The 8,136-nt window shown below is 39.8% G+C and overlaps 1 pseudogene; it reads right to left on the bottom strand.

Moving 5' to 3' along the window:
• Positions 1 to 554: 554 nt before the first annotated feature.
• LOC148039071 (mitochondrial adenine nucleotide transporter ADNT1 pseudogene) lies at positions 555 to 1,768 on the bottom strand (annotated as a pseudogene).
• Positions 1,769 to 8,136: the final 6,368 nt, after the last annotated feature.

Raw genomic sequence — 8,136 nt, 5'->3', positions numbered from 1 at the left:
TTTGACTACTGAGATTCACCTTCTTTCCAGTAGAACCATCATTCTTGCATTACTCTTAGTCTTGCCAGTCTCTGCTCCAACTACGCCTAATACGTGTCCTTTTCTAATGGCATCTCAAGGTCTATCATGCGATCAATAGTTGTATTCAGGCTTGATCAACCTATTCAAAGGTGACCACTACTAAAGGTCATGCTCAGATAAACCAGGTTCGGTCATACACAACCAATGCATCACAAGCTTAACATTGTGCCAAATTAGTTTTAAATTGAGCATCAAGACCCTCACTCAAATGGAGGATTAAGACCCTTAAAGCTCTGCCACTGAATCAAGAGTGGACAATAATCAGTCCTCTTCCTGGCAATACTTCTCACATAGCTTCTTTCATTCCCTTAGCAAAGTGAGAAAGTCCTCAGTAGCTTCATTGCACACCTCTGTCTCTAGATGGTTGTATTTCAAACTTTTGCATGCATACTCATTCAAATCAAGGGCCCATTTGTGACAAGCTTTACAGATAGCAATGTTGCACCCATACACAACCCCGTTGACATGCCACCACTTTTCTTCCAAGTTCAGAGACCTAATTGGAGATTCGAAATTCTACACCAAGAAGATCTTTCACCACTTCATACGTCACAAAAGCAAGTGCAATTGAAGGGACCACCTTGACAGAATTAGGAAGCAAACCCTTGTATAATGCACCAAACCCCTCATTCTTAATTGTCTACTTGAATGCATCTATCATGCCAGTGTATTGCACAAGAGCTTTCAACTGACCATCTTCTCTGTTATGACAGCTGAAGCATCTTTCCATCCTACCATTTGCATCCTTTTGCGTACCACATCTAAAGGATATGCAACAGTCTGACCAACTATACCAGCTGCAACTCCACACCTAAGCTTTGTCAGCACGCTTAACTCTGAACTTTCTCATGACAAGGCTTGATTCTTTTTCACAATGTAGTCCTTGAGATACTCATAAATAGCAAAATTCAGTCCCACATAAGGTATTACTCCAATAACCGATGGCAGCCAACCTTTGTACAAAGCCGTCGGCCCCTCTTCTTTTACAATAATTGATGCAGCATGGAACATTCCTCTATAGCGTGCAGGTGAATTCTCTGGAGTGTCAGCCTGCCCCGCACCATGTCCATTTGATATGTAGCAGACATAGCAATTATACCCACACATGCCCCAGCTCCCAGCCGCAAAACTAGCGTGAGTTCATGTCCGGTTTGTCTTCTGTACAGCCATAGAATTGCACTTGAAGCTTGCTCATATCTATAGAACTTTACTGCATGATTGGGTTTAATTTGAGCACAATTTGTTCCATTTCCTTTTAAGAATCCAACAATGCCTTCGTTTTGCCAGATGTATTTCAACCCTTTATAGAGCAGTCCATGTCAATTTTGAGGGTTTCAATTTGTTGTGGAAATACCGCTTGCACTTGAATTCAGAAACATAAATCCTCATCCCACAGCACTCTTTGGTGAGGAGCTATTGTTTAGCAGATGCAAGGAATGAAACAATTTTTGGACACAAGGATTGCAAGCAGGCTGAGGGATTCTCTGTTCTCAGCATTCTCAGGACCCACATTACTCACCACTAGTTATCAGTTTCTCTAGCTGGAGGGGACGTGTGGGGAGAAGGATGCAGACATCAATACTGTCAATATGGAAGGCTATGTAGAGGTGGCATATCCTCATCCCACAGCACTCTTTGGTGAGGAGTTTGCACCCAGCATGTCTTTCTCGAGAGGATCTGCAGCCATCACATCCCCTATTCTCGAGTTTCTTTTCTTTCACAAAGCCATCCGAGCCAGAGCTTAGCCGTCTTCACAAGGATGCTTTGGTAGTGGAGAAAGGGGCAGAACAAGAGTTTCAAGCACTTCGTGATCGCTATGAATTTTTGCGAGTTGTGTACACGTAGCATAGCAATGCTAAAGATGAGGTCATCTTTCTAGCTCTTGAGAGTCGGGTGAAGAATGTGGCACAAACGTATTCACTAGAGCACAAGGAGGAAAACGATTTGTTTGATCAAATGTTAGAGTTATTGAACTCAACATTAAAATCAAAATCAGATGCTTCAATGAAGTTGCGACGTGAGTTTATATGTTGTACAGAAGCTATTTAGACTACCCTCTGCAAACATGTGTCCAAAGAGGAAGAGCAGGTTTCTCCATTGCTCATCCAACATTTCAGTTTTGAAGAAAAAGCTGGGCTTGTATGGTAGTTCATGTGTAGCATTCCTGTAAATATTATGGAGGAGTTTCTTCCTTGGTTGGCTTGCTCCTGCAAGTACTCCGAGTGTCATCAAAATCCTCCGAACGAGCAGACCTCGACACCTCCTTTAAGACAAAAATGCACAGCATGGCCTCCTCTCAAGCAAAGGATCTACAGGCTGCACCAAGGGCCAAGGGCTAGGTTAAGGGCTGAAGTCGTAGCAGCAATCCCAGCTGCAACAGCAGCAGCAGCAGCAGCCTCTCGCCAAACGAAAAAAGCTCTCTAATATCACTAATCGGGTTAGGTAAAAGCCTGAGAGAATTTCAAATCCTTGGTGGACTTCAAACGGAGTGGAGATATGGCAACAATAGCTGACTTGGGTGTACCTTCCTTCATTTTTGCCTTCAGTTTCTTCTGAAAAGTCTTCAATGCTGCCTGTCTTCTTCGTGGGAATGCCCACTAGTCACTCCAATGCTCCCTCTAAGTGCTGCAGTTTCCTCCTCCACTAAACCCTAGAATTTTTACCTCAATGTTGAAAAATGACCTGCCATTTTTGTCTTTCTGCCTCCATTTTTTGTCCAAGCTCCATTTAAGACTCCAAGAAAGGTTGCCATCTCTGCCTATATTACTCCCTGTGTACCTATGTGTCTAAGTAACTAGGGTTTCTGACTAAAAGGAGACTAGTTTTGAAAATGAGGAGAGAGAAAAGAAAGGATCTAAAAACTAAGCTCTGATACCAACTGTAATGAAGGAGACCTAGGAGAGAGGAGGAGAGAAGGGAGAGAGTGCAGAGAGGAGAGAGAAAGAGGAAGAAGATGAGATAAAGAGGGTGACGAGGAGAGAGAATGACTAGAAGTAGAGAGAGAAAGGCAAGAAGAGGAGAGAGAAATGGCTGGTAGCCATGGAAGGACAGGGAAGAAGGTGAAAGGACAGATGTATATTCATAAAAATCCCCCTATGTAGTGTCCCTTATACCTTTTATACTTAGGTCAACTTGACCTAAGTATTTCCCTCCATTACAATGACATGCTCAATTTGGAGTTTTGTGTCAAAAGTTATGCTCATTTAGGTAAACTAGACTTGAAACAAGAAAACAAATATGACAATAGCTTTTCTTGTAGACTTCTACAACATAGGTTCCGTAATGAGTACTCGTCATCACAATTACTCACTCATGCATTTCTCTGTTTTTACTAAAATTAGCCAAATCATCATCTATTCTTGGCCAAAAAATAAATGATAATGTTTTGAGACTTGTTCATATTTCTTGTCTATGTTGGAATGATTTCTTCTATCACATGTTTTGTTAATTTTGGGTCGCTTTATTCTTGCTCACATCTTGTCTATCTTGCGTATATTAGTTTTGGAATATGCTTTTTTGGCTAAATATATTTCCTTATAGCATAGCTTCTACAATTAGTACGATTTGCTATGCTGCACCTTCGTCTCGTCATTTCATACATGATTTGCAGATTCTGTGATCTCATATTGCACATATTCTCTTAGCCAACTATGTCAAATTCTATAATCGTCAATAGATTTTGTTCTAGAAAACATTATGTTCCTCACTTTCAAGGACAAGGATTCCTTGGATGGAAAGTAAAGATGCTGCTAATTCTTGAAGGCGATGACTTGCGTGATATTGTTCTTGGTAATTATGAGTGTCCACCTCAACCGATTGATCAGGCTTATGATAAAACCCTTGTAACTAAATGACCTATCCTTGAAGAATGGCAAGCTATTTATAATGAGTGGGTCATCAGACATGGCAAAGCAGCTCGTCGATACATTCTTTGTGCTCTTCAAGAATCTCTTATGATTGATGTATGTAATCTTTCAACCTCACAAGCTAAATGGGAGTATTTGATAGCAAATTTTGAGAAGAAAACTATTACAAAAATACTTTATCTTCATAGTCAACTCACTGAGTTACAATACAACATTGCAACTTCTATGACAACACATATCAAATCAGTCAAGAACATTATCAATTAACTTGCTACTACTGGTGATGTTATTCTAAGAAAGAAATTGGTAACACAACATATTGACACTGCAAAGGATCCTACTTATGATAATACTGTTATCATATTATCTAACAACAAAGATGGGATCAATTTTGATCAAGCTTGTATATATTTGATTGAATATTCACAACGACATGAACAATGATATAGAAATCAAGGATCAGTTATTATCTCACAAGAGTACACACAGTCAGAACAAATCCATCAAGCTTTAATTGCTTGAGGCCACCCCTTTCCATGCTCTACATGTAGGAGTCCTCACAGTGGTAACTTCTCATATCTCAAGTTTTCTAACACACATTTTCTTCTTGCAATACAAATGGTCACACTACAAATGACTGTTGGGAAAAACAATATGATGAATTAGAACATGGTATTACAAATAAACAAGTATGTTTATTCGGAGATTATTCTCCTTATTATTGCAAAAAGAGTGATCATCCAACCCATCTATGTTTCAAGCGGTCTTTTGATTTAGATTGTAATAGAGCATATGCTCCTACACATGACAACACTACTAAAGAAGAAAATTGTGTGAGTCATTCTGTCTCTTTGGAAAGGATACTTCATGTTTATAATGTATCTCTTTTTATTGTTGATTATGGTGCTATGGAAAACATGACATATCAGTCCCAATGGTTACATAATCATCATTCTATTGGTGTAAAGAAATTGGTTTATCTTGCTAATGACACAACCTGTCCAGTCAAAGGTATAGGTGATTTATATCTCGGTACTCTTGCTTCGACAAGAATTTTGTGTGGAGTTTTACATGTCCCAAATTTACAAAGGAATCTTCTTTCAATTGCAAGACTTCTTTCAATTTACAAAGGTTTCTTTGTTGGTTTTGACCATACCAAGTGTTGCATTGAGAAAGATGGCCAAACCATAAATGTTGCTCCTCGAAATGGTAATATTTTTGAGTTATCTTTAAATGAAGATATTGCAAATGTTGTTATAGCTCATGGGTGATATTAACATCAAAATATGGCATCATCACTTTGTTCCCTGTGATTTTTCTAAGCTTGTTGATCTTTATTGGTGTGACCTTGTTCAAAGTATGGAATTCAAAGCTTTGCATCATATGGTATTTGTGAATATTGTGTACTTGGAAAGCATATTCGCAAACCCTTTTTCATTTCCACCACAACTCAATCTAGAGATTTTCTTGATCTTATTCGCACTGATATTTATGGACCTTTTCCTCCATCAAAATCTCACTATTGGTATTTCATGACTTTTATTGATGACATCTGAAGATACACCACTATTTTTCTCTTGTGACACAAATCAAAAGCTTTATTATCTTTTAAGAAATATAAAAAAGCTATAGAGCTTGAAATTGGTTGTGACATCAAGAAACTTTGTGATGGGACCTAAAACGGGCCGGCACTGACTCATGCACTAGCCGGACCTCTATCATGCGCTCAACAACCCCACGGCCTCGCGGCTAGGAGCGTGGATGACACATACAACATCTTCCTAAACATCTTGCATTTGTATCATGTCTCGTAGTTCAACTCTAACCCAATTAACACTCCTCACAGGGAGTCCCAACACTTTGCCAAATAGCACAAAGTACAAACATAGGAGGTCCTCCCACGGCTGACTACCGCTACCTCACTGCGACTCTTCTACACCTTGGGGATTGGCCCCTCGATGTGTCGCTAAACATATATAACACAATATCGTACACATTTCCACTCAAGGTACCAATTAATCGTATCCAGGAATGTACCATACCTCACTTTCCTTTCCCCTTAGACCCAACGTCCAACCTACAGCTAGGGATAACCTTACTCACTCAATGTTGGTCATATCTCTAGAAAGCAATTGCCATGCATCCAGGAGATATTGTCTGATACCTTTTATCATTCATGCTTCATGCAAATTGTGAATGTCCACGTGCTCAAACAATTAAGAAAATCAGCATTAGTGCACATGTGGAAAATATTTCTTTCAATGACTTTGACTATTGCCCGTATGCGGCGTTGCATGAACCTAGAACCGAGAAACCCTCGTGCTACTAGGTCCTTAATTTTTAATTATCGACCAACCTAAATGGTATGCATAAAAACCAGAAAGCTTTTCATCATTTCATTCAGTATTTAAACACCTTTTATACACTCTACCCCCTCACCCGTTTAGGTTGTGCATGGTTCATAGGTTTAGGGTTCATTTTCCACATTTTTATTGTATAAAAAGCCATAAAAACTCACTAAAACATAAAGGTAGAGCTGAATTGAGGCTAAACCTCATGCTTCAAACCCCCCATGCATCTAGAAACATGAATCTTATTTTTTCTTAATTTTCGGCACTCAAAATCCATTTTTCCCCTAATTTTTCTCATTTTCCCTATTTTTCTTGTTATTTTTGCAATATTAAATGACTGAAAATACAAAATGAGTTGTGGACTGTGGCCCTTAGGCTCATTTGCAGCAAAAACACAAGTTTAGTTGGTGTGTCTTATTATATTTTCCATTTACATCTCAAAAACACCCAATTTTCCCATATTTCGCATGTTTTACAAGTTTTAGACTATTAATTTCTTCCACAACACTTATGATTTTCTGATTTTCTGATTTCAAACAGTTGGAAGACATTGCAAACAACATCATAATGCATAATCATCCCATGGGAATAAGTATCCATGAAGCAAATTGCATAAAACATCAATTTCCTTTGTAAAAATGAGATTACCGTTCTTTGCGGGTTGCGGGTTTTTATTTGCCATATCTCGGGACTGATTTCCAGCCATCATTAATGCTCATGACAGTCCACAATCAGAAATCTTCATTCTTCTTGCACCACGGAGCAATCCGGTCTTCATTGGACAAGCATCCATCATCCATTCTTCTTCTTCTTCTTCACCACATGAATCTACCTTTAGGGGAGAGAGAGGGAGGAGAGAGAAAGACTAGATTTCAATCTCTGCATTCAGGGCACCATTGGAGGAGTGAAGACAGGCGATATGATCAACAGAGAGAGGGAAGATCGGGGGTATGATCGGTTAGTATGGTTGTTTGCAAGCTGCAAGTTGGATCTCCCATGATGATGGCGCAAATTTCGGCGCGCATGTCAGCGTGTTCTCTCTCTAGGATTTTGGTCATCCTCGTTTTCATCTTCTTTTCATGTGACATTTAAAGTTGGGCTCCCAAACTTCATGCCCACTTTGGCCAAAAATAAGTCCACCCCTTCGCATCTTGACCGGTTCTTGGCTCCTTCCCTGTCCGGACTCCGAATTGAGCTTTGAAAAATCCGGGGCATCCGACTTGACATCCCCCATTGGCCAGTAACTCTTGTCAAACTGCACGACAGTCTGAAAAATTATGAAAAATCAACAAGTGTCGCTTGGGCGCCTTTAAAGCACTTTGGCGCTTAAAATCGTCCTAGATCGAGCCGCCGCCTTTGACGCTGAATATTTTTCCCTTGATATTCATAATTTTTAGCTATTTTTAAGCACATCTCGGCACTAAAATTCCGCTCTCTTTGGCAACCACGGGATAGGGCGACTCAGCCCGTCGAATCCCACGAACATATCTGCACATAAACAACCAAAGGAAGCATCAAGCTGATACAAAACAAATATATAATAAAACTCAGCACAATGCTCACGCGACCCCCTGACAGAACCAAGGCATGACATCCAGAAGGAGTAGGCCTAGCATAATATGATAAAAGATCCAAAGCTAGTCACTAACCCACTGCTCCAACACAGCCAAACTAAAAAGAACTGTCAAAGAGGTTGCCCTAAGTGGTGGTCTGAACTACCTACCTAACTAAGGACAACACAACCAGGAGCTCCTAGTAGGCCAGGACTCCTATAGCCTGATCAAGAAGTATTTGCTTTTAGCACATCTCTTCTTTTAGGGTTTTTATGTTTCATACTC

This window comes from Lygodium microphyllum, chromosome 3, assembly GCF_053477565.2.
Source record: "Lygodium microphyllum isolate KBCC chromosome 3, Lygodium_microphyllum_v1.1.10, whole genome shotgun sequence".
In the NCBI taxonomy this organism is placed as follows: Eukaryota; Viridiplantae; Streptophyta; class Polypodiopsida; order Schizaeales; family Lygodiaceae; genus Lygodium; species Lygodium microphyllum.
Note: the sequence above shows the minus strand (reverse complement) of the source record. Positions and strands in the feature narration are given on the sequence as shown.